We start from the raw sequence: 16,126 nt of genomic DNA, 5'->3' as shown, positions 1-16,126 counted from the left end.
TAATTGTTAAGTTTGAACTATTTGCAGTGCATTTAACAACTGATTGTTACCCATTATTTTGTAGTGACATCATGGTTAAAATCATTATTTGCAACATGTGACCCCTTTCAATTTTATTTTAAAGGAAAGGGTTCAATGACTCTTTTCTTTTTGAAGAAGAAAGACTTGCATTTCCATCTTAGAAAATTGAGAACTGTTTTTTTGCCTTTATTTTTTTGTCTTCAGCTCTTCTTCCTACTGGTTACTAATTCACATGTCCAGTTACTTCAGATTCATGGTGCTACCTCTTCTGCCTTTTTCATGGCTCTCACTTTAATTTTTCCATAATCCTTTCTGTGAAAGAGGTTTCTCTCCATCTTATAGATCAAGGAAGGAACCGACACTCCTTTGTATGAACTTGGAGACAGAGGCCAAGGTGAAGCCTTTATGCCCCTCCCCACCAGTGAATTGCAGAAGGGCTGCAGATTCCTGTGAATCTTTTGCTCCCCTCCTGGCTCCCTACATAGTTGGCGTTGTCTCCAGGGAGGAGCTCAGCTTGGTACAATCAAATTTTTAAGTCTATAGAAGCCTGCTGAAAGATAAGACTGGCTAGAAATGACATCCGCAAGCAGTGTGCTCCAAAAGTTGGTAGCAGAAACATTAAGAAGAAGAAAACATTTCCGTTTATCTTGTTTTCTCTTTATCTTTTCTCCCTTCCTTTTCCTTTACCTAGATGGTACAAAACCTGTCCACACCCCCATGGTGGTTGTTTTTTTCCACAAAGCCCCAGTATATTGCTATATATCTTAGTTGTATGTCAACCCATGGTGGCTCTTTTCTTGGAGTCCCATGGCATTTTATTCATATCTCTTTCATTCAAATTATTTCTGTAGTGTAATTTATCTGTTTATACATATCTGTCTTACTTGCAGACTGCCAACATTTCAAGACCTTTGGGCTCATAGTATATACTTAAGTATTTGAGTAAATAAATTAAGCTCTTTTGTTGAATAAGATCTAAATAAATAAAATACCTACTCAGCACATGAATGCAAGCATTTGAAAGAGAGTTTTGTGGCTGCTAAAGCAGACTGTGGATCAGTTTAGGGACTCAGTGCAAAAGTTACTCAATAGATTTAGATAAAATGAAAGAGATAATTAACTTTAGTTTTAAAATTCATGGAGAACAGGAGCAGGATATCTAAGTGTGAATAAGGACTTGATCATTCTTGTTTCATCTTTGGAAAATCCAGTCCTTTATGTTTCTATGAAAATGTCACTGGCCAAGAGAATGAACAGAGGACTGATTTTTAGAAAAGCAATTTGGTCACAGGAAGTCCTGGAGGAAAATATATGGAAGGAGAGCTGGTAGAAACATGGCAGAAACGTTTTGTGTATAAACCCTAAAAATTGGGTTTACATGCTGTCTGAAAGTACTGTAACCCAACATTTCTCCAATATAGATTTGAGCAGCTTTTAAATACCTAGGTATACAAAAGGATTACAAAGGAAAATAGATCAAACTGAAAGGAGTTTAGAATGGAACAATGCAATGAAGCTGAAGTAAGCCAGAGCACTGAAAAGTGTTTCAGAAGGACCTGCAGTTTTCTTTCTATTTTTTTCCTTCTTTTTATTTATTTTTCCCCCAACACCCCAGTAGATAATTGTATGTCATAGATGCACATCCTTCTAGTTGCTGTACATGGGACGCGACCTCAGCATGGCCGGAGAAGCGGTGCGTCGGTGCGCGCCCAGGATCCGAACCCGGGCCGCAAGTAGCCGAGCACATGCACTTAACCACAAAGCCACGGGGCCGGCTCGGAAGGACCTGAAGTTTTTAAAGGTAGTTGGAAATGTATCTCTCAGGTTTAAAGTAGAAAGGGTAATGGGAACAATTCTCTATCATCTCATGTCTATGAGATTAAAAGCAACAGTCTCTCAGAGAAGCAAAACTTTTCTGGTCTCTAATGTCCCAAAAAGTGTTTTGAATTGTGCCTAATGAAAGAGATTCTGTGTGACATAATGCAAATACGGTATCATCAACTCATTTCCAAGTTGAGTTCAAACATTTTAGGACATGTTCAATTGAGGTAATGCAGAATTCTATAAGGGGCCAAGGAAGAGGCCAACAGCATTCTCTCTCAGCTTTTCACTTGATCAAGTGAGAAAATGTTCTTGAACAGATTGACCACGTCTCCTCAAGGCAATGCTCCATTTTCAATTTTTCTTTTTGTAAACTCAGCCTGCGTTTCCCATTACATATGCAAGCTAAAGCCTGTTTGTAGACATCCTTCGTTGGCAATGAGGAGCAGATCCATACTATTAAGTAATCAAATAAGCGGAACATCTGGTTGGCCCTTTTTAGGAAAATGACAGGTTTAAGCCAACCTTCATTGGTGGAAGGACATGGTATACCAAAATTAAAATATCTACCATTTATTATGCAGCTAATCATAAGTCATGCTATTTAAATGAAACTGAATGAATTCTTCTTCTAAGTTGACTAGATTTTAGTCAAACTGATGTGTAATTTTATATAAGTGCATTTTTACTTAAAATGTAAATCTCTTTAGAGACCTCTTCATTCAGTTTTAGAGGCATATTTTATATATTTTGGTGATTTTATTTATTTTCCTTCATAGCAGAGAGGCACATCCTACTCTTTTTCTTGCTGCCCTCTCTCTCCAAGATAAAACTCATCCAAGTTTATTTTGCTTCATAAGGCATAGGCTTACATTGTGATGATAAAGAGATCATTTCTGAAACATATTTGGAACTGTAGGGAGCCCAGAATTTTAGATTATGCTCAGAATTTTGTGAGGTAACTTCAAAAAAGATGGAACTTTTAAAGTTTTGCCAAGAAAGTTTTCTCCTACTTTTCTTCACAGTAATTAAAAAAAAAAGTTTAGTTTCTTAATTGTTCAGATGGGTGAGTGTAGGAGTTGTCAGGATTATATGTACCCTTGAGAGCTCTCTCTCTGAGTTACTCTTTCAAAACAACCATCCTGGGAAGGCCCCATGGCTTAGCGGTTAGGTGATCACACTCCGCTGTTAGTGGCCCTGGTTCACATCCTGGGCGCGAACCGACGCACTGCCTTCTCCGGCCATGCTGAGGTCGCATCCTACATACAGTAACTAGAAGGATGTTCACCTATGACATACAACTATCTACTGGACCTTTGAGAGAAACAAATAAATAAATAAAATTTAAAAAATAGTAATTTAAAAAAAACCACCATCCTACTTCATGAATATTTAATGGGGACTCTGTCAGTCCCAGAGGTGCTGAGAGAAGCAGTTCCCAAAACTCCAGCAGGTCCTGGGAGAGGAGAGCGATGGTAATCAGTGTCATCAGAGTTTGGAAGAGCAGTAGTCATTCTCTGGATGTTAGAACTGAGTGGAGTTTTCAAGCGCAGCCCAATGACTCTAGACCTGAGCCCTGCTCAGAAGCCAGTTGACTTGTCATTCGCTCTGAGCATGGTGTCTTCCCTCTGCTCGTGCCCCTTTTTGTCATTTCTCATGCTTCTCCTGACTCTTTCTCTTTCTTACACCAACTTTCTTCTTTTTATCTCTTTCTTACTTTTACTCTATTATATTCCTTCTCCTTAACATTTTTTTCTTCCTTGTCTTATTGTTCTCATTCATTTTCTTTTTATTTTGTAGTACAGTTACTCTGTACATCACTTTCATCTTAAAATCTTGACCCTCTAGAATTCTTATACTTCAGTTAGCTATTTTGAAGAGAGTATTTTGATAAATTTCTCTTAGATGTTATAACATGCTGATTCAAGGAGATAAAAACTATCACGAAAGGGATGGGGATGGAGAATGAATTCAGTTCAGGTAGCCATGGAATTAGACAGAGGGAAACTGAGAGCTTAGGTGTAGGTGTTCAAAATATTTCCTGATACATCTTTGTAGTTCATTGTTGTGGTAAACTGCACACAGTCTTATTTACTGTTGGAGCCCAGAAGTTTGCTCCTCTGGGCAGGTCAGCAGGTCTCGGCCCATAGAAAAGATGCTAGGAAACACTGCATGCATTTCTAATGTAAAGAACTGTTAGTGTTCCACCAGGAGACACTTTGGGCTCTTCCCTGCACTATCTGAATAGAAAAAGAGGAAGAGATGCTTTTCTCCATCTGCACAAAACCAAGACTTTATCTTAAGTTGGAGAGAGTTTGCATGTGACTGAAAACAAAAGTTTTCCCGAGTTTGGATTTGCTTTAATAGGATCTATTGTCTGGCTTTGATGTTAAAGGTCTTTATTCAAAATTGGCTACCTCTAGTGCTAAGTTCAGAGTGGAGATTTGTCAGTATAAGAGAGAAGAATCTCTTTTGGATTAACTCAGTGAAATACAGTATTTGGGAAAAAGATTATATTTGAAGGCCACTTGTTAATATTCTGCCGCCACAGTGACATCTGTTGGTAAGTGACTATTTCATGCTATTCTCGATGATTTCTGTTTGAAAGATACACCCTGAGCTTGATAAATAAATGGCAAGCAATAGGATATATTGGAGCATATGAGGAAGTCATTTGGGGTAAATCTAATTCGGACTGAGTTTGTTTTTCCAAAAGGGCCTGTCGCCTGCATTGTGTATCTGCTTTGCCTTGTCTCAAAGAGAAGAGTAAATATCCTTATCATAAGGATGCAACTTCCCCCTCATTGACATTGTCTTAAGGATAAGTATTTCTCCCTAGGCTTGGATTTTACTGCTGCACTCATCCTGTGACCACCCAGCTCCAGACAACAGACCTGGCACCAGCCATGCCCAACGAGACAGCAGACCTGCTCCACGCTGTTTCCATCTATAGCTATTCTGGCAGGGCAATGCAGCAGGGCAATCTTGTGGCTATTGTAAAAGGGACATTACAATCCTATGTGATACTTTCTCTTTGACGGTATATAACCACTCTGTACACCCCACTTCTTCAGTGCCCTTCCTTCCTTATGGAAGGAGGGCTCAGGGTCATGGTCCTCAAAAGTTAGCTCATAATAAATTCACCCTAATTTTGATTTATACATTGTTTATGGATTATTTATGTAGACATTTGTTGGTGTAGTCATGGCAAGATTTCAGAGAAACCCACCAGAGACCACCTGGAATCTACACTGAACTGGCATTTGGTACCAATAGGAGCCCATTGTGCTCCCCAGATCACTGCATTCTTCAGGTGACACGAGTGAGTTCTCCTGACACCTGGACCTCTTTATTTTAAGTCAATGGTCCAGAGTTTATTTGAGCTGTTTTCAAGGCTTACGGCTAGCTGTCTTAAGGGGGTACTGATACATTCCCTAAGTCAGAGGAACCTAGGGAGGAATTCCTAGGAAAGTGAAATGTAGAGAGAATTTCCTAGGCCAGAGGAGCCTAGGGGTAACTTTTGGAGTGAATGGAGCAGGGTGACTTTTTAATATGGCTTAAAATTGGGAAGAATTATGTTTCTAAAGTATGAACAAAACTGCTTGATAGAGAAATGAGTGACTGAATCTGTTTAGCTCCAAAGAAAAGGATCATTGTTCCTCCCGACCTTTCGGGAATTCTCAAGCAACTGAGAATCTCATCGTGGGTGTCAGAGACAAACCCCACGACTTGTAATCCTCTTTCCTATAGCGAGCTCCACTATCATTCATGTTAATTTATCACAGGTTTGTCAGGGGACGTGCACGGGACGGTTAGTCACCCACACTCCAAACCCCCACGGCAGTACCTAGACTGCGGGCGGAAGAAACCAAGGCATGTAAGAGAGTGACTATGACCTTTCTTTAGGGAGTAACACTCACAAGCAGCACACTCCTGACCCACTACACAGTCCCTAGAAAGTGTTCAGACTTTGTAGCAAAATAAAAGAGAAGGAAAGTGGGAAATTGAGTTTACTTGACCATTCCCGGCTGGGCTGCCTGGCATCTGAACCCAGGAGACTTGCGCAAGTGCTAAGACAGCAGGAGGCCTAAGACTGAAAGAAAAAAGAAATTGGAAGGAAGCTTTCTGCAGATGGAAACTGCTAAATTTTCTAAAACAGCGGCTATAAAATCTTTGTTGCATCTGTCTGTTCTTTATGTGTGTGTCTCTACATGTATGTTATATGTGCGTGGTATTTTACCTCCAGAGTTTATGGTCAAAATCAAAAGGTCTATTCAATTAACTTGAAATAAGCACTCACAAAAGTTAGTTCTAAATCCAAATGTTTTTCCAGTTAACTTGATATGAAATAATCTTTGGTAAATAAAAGCTTATTTAAGCTTGTTAGTTTTCAGCTTTGTATATAATGCAGATATACAGCTTTTATTCGTTAAATAAACTGATGTTATTTTTACTACAAAACTGGTCTCAAAAATAATAAATGATGGCTAATATTATCTAATGTCTCATAAAGTCTTGTAGGAAATCTAAATAATTATTGAGGGGCCGGCCCCATGGCTTGACAGTTAAGCGCACGCACTCCGCTGCTGGTGGCCCAAGTTCGGATCCAGGTCGCGCACCGAGGCACCACTTCTCCGGCCATCCTGAGGCCGAGTCCCACATATAGCAACTGGAAGATTGTGCAGCTATGACATTCAACTATCTACTGGGGCTTTGGGGGGAAAAATAAATAAATAAAATCTTTAAAACATAATAAATAATTATTGAGAACAGGTAACTAAATAGGTGAGTATTAAGTGCACTTTAAACAATAATCATATGTTATAATGTATATAGCTTCTAAACTCTTTTTGGTGACCTAAAAATTTAGGATTTTGTTAAATTTTATGATAAAAATTCATTGAGTATCTAGATCATTTCCAAATAAGATAAGATATTAGACATTGCTAAATATAGGTTTATCTACTTTTGGCTTATTACAGAAAAATTACAAGGTGTTTTGGGTCTATTGGTAAATATGTCTTGTGTTTTATTTAAAAGATTGTACTATAAAGTAAGATGTTTCCAAAAATTATAAAAAGTGTCCATCTAAATATGTCAAGCCAAGAAATGCTAATGTAAAAGAAATTTTATAATTGCTTACTTAGTTTTTTACTTAAAAATTAAGCTTTCTAAGGGTTAAAAAATTCTAATATGTGATTAAGCTACTAAAAACTTAAGAAAAATATGTTTATATTCAAGGAGAGTAAGATGTGTGTTTTCATTAAGAAGATATAAAAAATGGAAATATTTTTGTTTGGTTAGGAAAGATAAATTTGCCCTGAAAAGTACTAGAAGGAAAAAACAGGAGCGCATGGCATAAATTCTGAATGTAAACAAAAAGTTATAGAAGGTTTGTTGAAGAGAAACCCTGAGGAATTTTATACATGGTCGAGTTGGCTAAGATTAACTAAATCCAACTAAGTAAATGATTTTTAATATCAAAAGTAAGCTGGTACAAAATTCAAATTTGGTCTTCTTCCTTTTAAAAGGATAATTTTATTCTACTCTTTTTTTTCCCCAAAGCCCCAGTAGATAGTTGTACATCATAGTTGCACATCCTTCTAGTTGCTGTATGTGGGACGTGGCCTCAGCATGGTTAGAGAAGCAGTGTGGTGCATCCGTGTGCACCTGGGATCCGAACACAGGGCCGCCAGCAGCAGAAGGCATGCATCCAACCGCTAAGCCATGGGGCCGGCCCTATTCTACTCTTAATCTTCTCTTGATAGAGGTTATTACATAAAAAGATTTTTCTTTACATTTGAGTTAAGTTTATCTAAAGAACAGAGATCTGTTTTGTTAAGGTAATTCCCTAAGTTCAAAAGACTGAGGTTTCTTTATTAAGTTCTTTTTGACTGTTTAAATGTTGTTTGTTAATTAAGCATGGTTTCACTGCGACAAGAACAGGAACTCCTTGATCTTGTCTGACCAAGTGTTTAAAACCTCTCTGTATTTTTGACAATCTCCCCAAAATTCATATCCTAAATAAAGTCTTTCTTATGACTTTTTACTTTGAGAATTTTCAAAGATCCCTGGCAATTCTCAAGTAAATTTGAACTCTTCCCACAAAGAGGGAGATACTAAACTAATTAGGCTTGTTAAGTATGCTAAATTGCATGGGAAGCATTACCAAGTAAATGGTAAATCTTCTTAGGTTACACTGCGTAGGTAAATATTACCCACTATTTTAACCCTGCTATCTTGCTTCCAACATTACAAGAGGAAGGACCACGAATGCATTCTCTTTAATTTGGTTTACAGATGGGTCTTACTTAAATGATAAGCAAGATATTACCAAGCTGGATATGCTGTCCAGCCTCGAGAATGCCTGTGTGGGGGAAGAAGGAGAATCCTCCTCTGCCCTTTCCCTTAATGTTCTTATGGCTGGCCAAATAATTAACAAGACAGGTTAGCAGGAGAAAATAATACCATGTATAATAACATGTATACATGGGAGAAACCAGGGACACTGAATTTCTCAACACAATAGCAGAAATTCTCATCTTAAATACCATCTTTACATAAAGACAGAGGAGGATGTTGGGGGTGGGGGGTGTCAGTTACAGGAGATCACCACTAAAGCACTGTAACAAGAGTAAGGCTATTATGCAGATTTAAGGCCTCACCTTCCACATTGATAAGTTTCTAGAAATGAGGTCATCCCCCCTCTTCCCAATACAGAGAGAGAGATACCTTTACAAATGGACATTTCCCTTATAAATGTAAATGTTTGTCTGGCAACTCCTCACAGGGTCATCCAGAGAATGTGGCCAGAGAGACAGAACTTCTGATAATATGGGCTTGTTGGTGCCTTTCTTATTGTAACATCTATTTTACATTATATTACAGCCATCAGATAGAAGATCTGTTGCAAGAAGGAGTTACTATGTCAAATTCTTTAGGCAGTTAGTGGGGGAGGTCAAATGTCCATCAGAGAAAACAATCGAGGTGAAGAGATTTATTTCAGGGTGGCCAAATCCTGATCTCGCACACCTGCTAATTCCTATAACTCTGCTAACACAATAAAAGACTTCTTTCCACAGGCTTGAAAGAAATCGCCACGGAAGAAGAGAAACAGATATAGCAGTCAAAAGGGGGAATTTTTATCACCCCCTCACAGCTGTGGCTTGCACCTAGTAAAAAAACCCATAGTACTGTTGGGAGACAGGGAAAATCCCCCTCTGCCCTTTCCCTTAAGGTTCTTATGGCTGGCCAAATAACCAACAAGACAGGTTAGCAGGAGAAAATAATACCAAGTTTAATAACAGGTATACATGGGAGAAACTCAGAAATGAGCAACTCGTCCCTCTGTCTAAGCTGCTTGCTTAAGTATTGTAGCTAAAGTTGAGGAAGATGTTGGAGGTGGATAGTGGTCTGGGACTTCAGAACGCAAGAAGACAATTCTTTTCAAGGTCATCTATAGATAATGTGGTCAGCGAGAGATAGAGGCTTTTGATGAAAGGGGCTTGGTGCCCCTCCAATTGTAAGATCTATTTTACATTATCATTACAGCCATCATGATAGAAGATCTGTTCCTGGAAGGAGCCACCATGTCAAATTCTTATGCAGTTAGTGGGGGAGGTCAAATGTCCCTCAGAGAAAGCAATCAAGGTAAAGAGATGTATTTCAGGGTGGCCAAATCTTGATCTCCCACAGTCCCGCCTTTGAAACTAAAATTTTCACAGTCCCTTTGAAACTTAAAGAAGTTTCATGGTCCAGAAGCTGAGTTAGTAGATTGTTTCATCTCACTGAACATATTTCTTAGTCCTGATAATAGATCAGTTCAATTAAGTTCATTTTAGAAGATGCTGATGCAGGTGGGCTCTCAAGGTTACGCCTATATTGTGGAAGCAATCAATCAAGTATTTAATAGAAGCATTTCTATGTAAACAAAAGAAAAATCAGGTTAATGGTTGGAGCAAGTTGTAAAGCAGTTTCTGAGTTTACAGGACAGCCAGTTAAGAAAATTTTTAGATGTCAGCATCAAAGCATCTTTAGTAGTTTAAAATGTCTCTGATGATGTCGTCAGGTGATCTCTCAAGTTTATATCAAGTCCATTGGCTTCAGTTTGTAAGGCTTCAGGAAAAAAGGCAGGTTTAATTCTCAGTGATTCCAAATGAAAATGATGGAAAAAATGAAAAACATTAGTTTGGAGATCTGTATCCAGATATTTTAGGAGACTAGAAGAAATCAGAATCCAGTGCAGTCAACAGATAGAAAACAAAAACCTCAAAAGACAATTAACAAAACTTGAATTTAATATCCGCAAATGTACACTATAGTTTTTACTGAAATATAATTTTTCTCTCTAAAATCACCCTCATTTTTATCAAAGATAGCCAAATTTAGACTAACTAGTTTGTAAAATAAGTCTGGTTCCAATAAAGTTGGACCAATTATTTGCATAAGTACATCAATAATAGCAATTGATCATATAAGCTCTTTTAAATCTGCTTTGCTGGAACTTTTTATAAGGAATCCCAGATTGAACTTTAAAGGCCTCTCGATGCCAGGAAAGCCAAGCCAAGGCTTTTGTCATGAGACTTCGCCTGCAATACCTATAGATTTGGGTGAATTCCTCTCTTCTGAGGTTCCCCCAAAATATTTCGAGGTTCCTTGTACCTTATAGATAATTGACATTGTTTACTTACCCAGTAAATGCTGCTTGGAACATTGAACATAAGGCACCAGGCCAATATTTCCACATGGCCTTATTCCATAAAGTCCAATCTTCATTCCTCAAATCTTTATGGCTATATTGCAAAAATGATGTTCCAGTCACAACCTTGGTAATATAACCAGTGTTTCCAAGTGTGTCCTGTTATAAGGAGAACAGATTCTTATTGAACTTATGCAAATAACTATATTGCCATGAAAACAACAATACTTACTTATTAAGAGTTTTTAAATTCTGGAGGGATCAGGTAGAGAGAAAAAGAGAAATATTTTAATATTGCTTACAAAACTATCATTTACCAAATTTCTGTAAGTTATAGCTAGCTCAGGAGAAAAGAGAAAAAGTTTTCCTTAAATCTGAAAAAAAAAACATTAAAAATTCAGCAATACTTCAAATGAAAAATCATAAAAATTATAATCATCCTTATCAGTTCATTCAGTCCTGTGTAATCCATTTTTGATCCCAATCTTTTTGTTAGTGGCTTCATGAAGTCATCAGTTTCTCCATCAGATTTCTGTAATTTCTTACCCAGTTCAGTTTTATGATCAGCAAGTTTATCAGAAGCCTGTACTCCAGTGTAACTGTCACAGTCCTTTCTATGAATTTTTCTGAAGTTGAAACATTTTGCAAAAGCATTAGAGCAAAGAAATGTCTGTAATCAAGACCTCAAAATGGCAATTGACAAAGAAATTTGGTTAATTTTGTGACATACAACACTTTAAAATAATAATAACCAGAATTATTACTGATAACCAGGACAGATCAGAATTTCAGTAATGTTATACAATTTTAAAACGCCTATATCAATAACATTTATTCACAAAATACCACTTAAGCAGGTTTATCATCACTTGTCTGACAATGCTTCCCATGTAGTTTAACATACTGAGTAAGCCTAATAAGTTTAGTATCTTCCTCCTTATAGGAAGAGACCAAATATCTCCACACTATGATGAAAACAAGACAACATCAGTTGTAGACAGCTACCCCAAGACTCCGGACCAGGCCTGTTTTCTCAACCTTAAATCCACTCCTTTAAACCTTTGTTATGCTTTGTATACCTATTTTATAATTTGATGGTGCTCAGGGCAAGCTACCCCAGGAGGCACCACTCTGATATGCGGATTATTTCAAGCTGAAGACAATAAGGACTCAGAGAGCTCAGGGAGAATATTTGAGTTTCCCCTCCCAAACTGCCTGAAGAATTTAAAACAAAAGATCTGTTTCAAGAAAGAGTTGTTATCATGATGGTTGTAAAGGTAATATAGGATAGATGTTACAATAGGAAAGGCACAAAGCCTCTTTTATCAAAAACTCTGTCTCTCCCTGACCACATTATCTATAGATGACCCTGAAAAGAATTGTCTTCCTGCCCTCTGAATTCCCAGGCCACTACCCACCCCCAATACGCTCCTCGCCTTTAGCTTCAATACTTAAGCAAGCAGCTTAGACAGTGGGACGAGTTGCTCATTTCTGAGTTTCTCCCATGTATACCTGTTATTAAACTTGCTATTATTTTCTCCTGCTAACCTGTCTTGTTAATTATTTGACCAGCCATAAGAACCTTAAGGAAAATGGCAGAGGGAGATTTTCCCTCTTCCCCCGAGAAATTGTTACAGTTAAGATTTTCAGAATACTATCATACTTAAGGAAAGTGATTGATTTGGAACAGACTGGTCTTAAAGTCCAGGCATTTATCAGGAGGCTCCTAATATAACTTAATGGTTATATAGAACAAATCTCTGGCCTTTGACTACTGGACTGATGGCTAAAACACCACACCCGATCTTCCCTTAAATGCAGTGAAAGATTCACAGTGACAACTGCTGCCAACATTCCTCTGCTTAAGGCCAGATGGGCTCATTCAGTGTTCCCCTGGTATCACCACCGAGCAGCTAGCTATATTTGTTCCTTTTTTAGGGCTAAATGATATCACATCACATACAGAGGCCCTTAATGACAGTCAAGCAGGAATTGCCTTATTAAACACTAAGTTGTCTTTAATAAAACGACTGTCCTTCAAAATAGAATGGCCTTAGATATTTTAACTACATCCCAAGGTGGTACACGTACAATCAGTCAAACTGAATGCTGTGTTTTCATATCTGACAAGTCTTCCAGTGTGTCATCTCTGCTAAAGCACATGAATAAGCAGGTGAATGCCATAAGCGATCCTGCGTTCAGTCTTGAGTTTTTTGGTTTTCTCCCTTCTGGTATTGGTTCCCTTTTTCGATTTGGACTGAAATTCCTATTTCTATTACTTCTTGGAATTCTTGTATAATCATAATATTTAAACTAATTGCTGTTTTCTTTACTCAGTGCTGTAAGACTGTCATGTAAGCTGGAGTAATGAAAGCTGAGGTGGCCGATTGATCTTATAACCTTGGACAAACTTCCTTTTTTGATAAGGACTAGGCCTAAGAACTCATTTTAAACTAATCTTTTCAACGATGTTAAATTATTATCATTGTTACTGTACTTGTTCTATAATTGTGAATAGCATAAATACAAAGAGTCATAAAAAGCACATGTGAAATGTTTGTGCAACAACCTAAAATTAGTCCAATGAAATGCTTTCTCTATTAGTATATATATATACCTCTTTGCTTGTCCACTATATCCAATTAATTCCCCCCAAGGTGGACAACTGGGCAAATAAATGAGACAAAAGCCTGGGACCGAGGGACATGAGGGACCCAGGACAGGCAGCAACCACTCTGGGGCCGAAAGACAATATTTTGATCATGAATGCTTTTTATCAAAAGATTATAGATCAAAAAGGAGAAAACGATAAAAAAATGGCAAGCAATAGGATATATTGGAGCATATGAGGAAGCCGTTTGGGGTAAAACTAATTCGACCTGGATTTGTTTTTCCAGAAGGGCCTGTCACCTGCATCGTGTATCTGCTTTGCCATGTCCCAAAGAGAAGAATAAATTCCCTTAAGATAAGGATGCAACTTCCACCTCCTTGGCATTTTCTTAAGGGTAAGCATTTCTCCCTAGGCTGGGATTTGACTGCTGCACCGATCCTGTGACCACCCAGCTCCAGACAACAGACCTGACACCAATCACACCCTCCCCACTGTGTCCATCAATAGCTATTCTGGCAGAGCAATCTGGCAGGGCGATCTTGTGGCTATTGTGAAAGGAACATTGCAATCTGATTTGATACATGCTCTTTGATGGTATATAACCGATCTGTACACTCCACTTCCTTGGTGCCCTTCCTTCTTTAGGGAAAGAAGGCCCTGGGCCATGGTCCTCAAAAATTGGCTCATAATAAACTCACCCCAATTTTGATTTATAGATTGATTATAGATTATTTAAGTTGGCATGTTTTACAAGTAATATCTTGAAAGGAAAAAACACTAAAGTAGCAGCCCTGCCTTACACATGAAAGTTGTGCTCCCCCTGGAGGGAAAATGAGGATACAACATTGGTCGAGTACTTCATTTTGTAATCCACTGGTGCCTTTCAAAAATATAGCTATTATTGTAAGAGTAAAGATAGCCTTAAGAATACTGTCACAAAACAGGTTTTCCCAGCTTCTTTTTGTCAGAGATGAGACCCACATCAGCCTGGGGCACTTTAAGAGGCATGGTGGACTCAGCTGAGGGTTATTTAATTACTGTGAGTTAATTAGCCAATAGTGAATAAGATGCAGAATGATTAAAACAGGTAAAGGGACATAAAGTTGGAAATAATTAAGAAAAATAATGCCTTCAAAATATCCTCTCATTATTTTTATAGCATTTGTTTTGAGGCATGACTAGGATAGTATGTTAGATTTTTCTAAATCCTTATCTCCAGAGCCTATATTACTGAGTTTTTCATTAAATATGATAATGCCAAAGAAAACCTTGACAAAAGTATTCTGTACTATCAACAAGGACAAAACATGTACAACATTGCTCTACATATTAAGATTCCAGCTGTAATAGTCAAAATATATATTCATGTGTGTAAAATTATAATGATTTTCTATTTTTCTCGGGCTGTGAACCATGGTAAAATATATAGTAATAAGCAGAAAACCTGATGAACTAGGTGATTTAAGACACCTGATGTTACAGATAGGCCATTCAAGGGTGAAATAGATCAATTTAAATTTCACACCTTCTCCTTTCTTTGTAGCCAGTGAAGTGTCTGGAAGACCAAAAACAGATAAAATTAATTGACGGTTAACAGTGTTTGGAAGCAGTTGAGGTTAAGCCCTCAACAATGGTGGCCCTTACTTCAGAAGCCATTGACTCTTTGTCATAATTTTATTGTATAGACGAGTTCTATTCTTAGATGATTTGTGTATGTTTCATAGAAGAGAGACAGGGCAGGAGAGTTAACTATCACTCTACACCGGTTCCTTTACTGTATTACCTCATGCAATTCTTACAGTAATCCTTTAAAGTAACTATTATAATTCATATTTAACTGATAAAGAAAACCATGTTTAGGGGCCTGCCTGGTGGGACAAGCAGTTAAGTGCGTGCATTCCGCTGCATCAGCCCGGGGTTCACCGGTTCTGATCCTGGGCCAGTGCCAATGCACCGCTTGGCAAGTCATGCGGTGGTGGCGTCCAGTATAAAGTGGAGGAAGATGGGCATGGATGTTAGTCTAGGGTCAGTCTCCCTCAGCAAAAAAAGACGAAGATTGGCAAATGTTAGCACAGGGCTGATCTTCCTCACAAAAAAAAAAAAAAATTAAAAAAGACCATGTTTACAAAATTGATCAAGGGTAAAAGGGAAGATCTGAACATCAGTCTGTTGGGTTTTATGCCTCATATTCTCTCCACTGTGATAAAAATGGTGTTTCAACATGGGTACTCACCATCTTGCTATTTAATACTGGCTCCTGCCAACAGCATTGGATGAGATGAGATGAGAAGTTTATTTCCAAAGTTATTCTATTATATTTAAATTATACTATTTATGAGTCAAATGTCAAGTCATATTTTAGAGGCATAGAGAACAACTGATTACTTCACCTACACATTTTCTAGTCTTACTATAACTTTCGTGTACCACATTCTGTCAACTTTGTGTCAACTTTACCAACTTTAGTGCTTCACTGTTCTTTTTTTAAAAACTTACAATTTCATTTTTCATGTAAAGCACCTTGATGTTTTCTTCCTAGTCACTAGATGGCAGTTCTGTATCTCTGTAAATTACCACTGCAGCAGGAAATGAGAGGTCTTAAGCCAATTTGTTCTGTACAAATGATGGACATAGGAGGACTTCTGGTCCATCAAGGCTGCTTGTGTTATTCCGTGGCTGTAACAGGGATGTCCAGGACTGCTTAGTCAGGCATGAAGCAGAGTCAGAAAGCATCCTCTAAGTTCTTCTTCGGATGTGAGTTCAGGCACTTACCATCTCACCTGAGCACATTAGAGTTTATTGAATGTGTTCTGACTCTTACTCTCTTTGTGTAGTTAATAAGGCTGGGAGCTCCATACCCCTAGAAAAAACACATGACACATAAAGCCTTTTCTCAACTAAACGGAGTTGAGGTCTATGGTGTTGCCCGAGAGTCTGATGCTTAAAGCAAACTCAGCTGGTGCTCATATAGAGGG

This window comes from Diceros bicornis, assembly GCF_020826845.1.
Source record: "Diceros bicornis minor isolate mBicDic1 chromosome 30 unlocalized genomic scaffold, mDicBic1.mat.cur SUPER_30_unloc_3, whole genome shotgun sequence".
Lineage (NCBI taxonomy): Eukaryota > Metazoa > Chordata > Mammalia > Perissodactyla > Rhinocerotidae > Diceros > Diceros bicornis.
The sequence above is the reverse complement of the archived record's forward strand: the minus strand, read 5'-3'. Positions refer to the sequence as shown.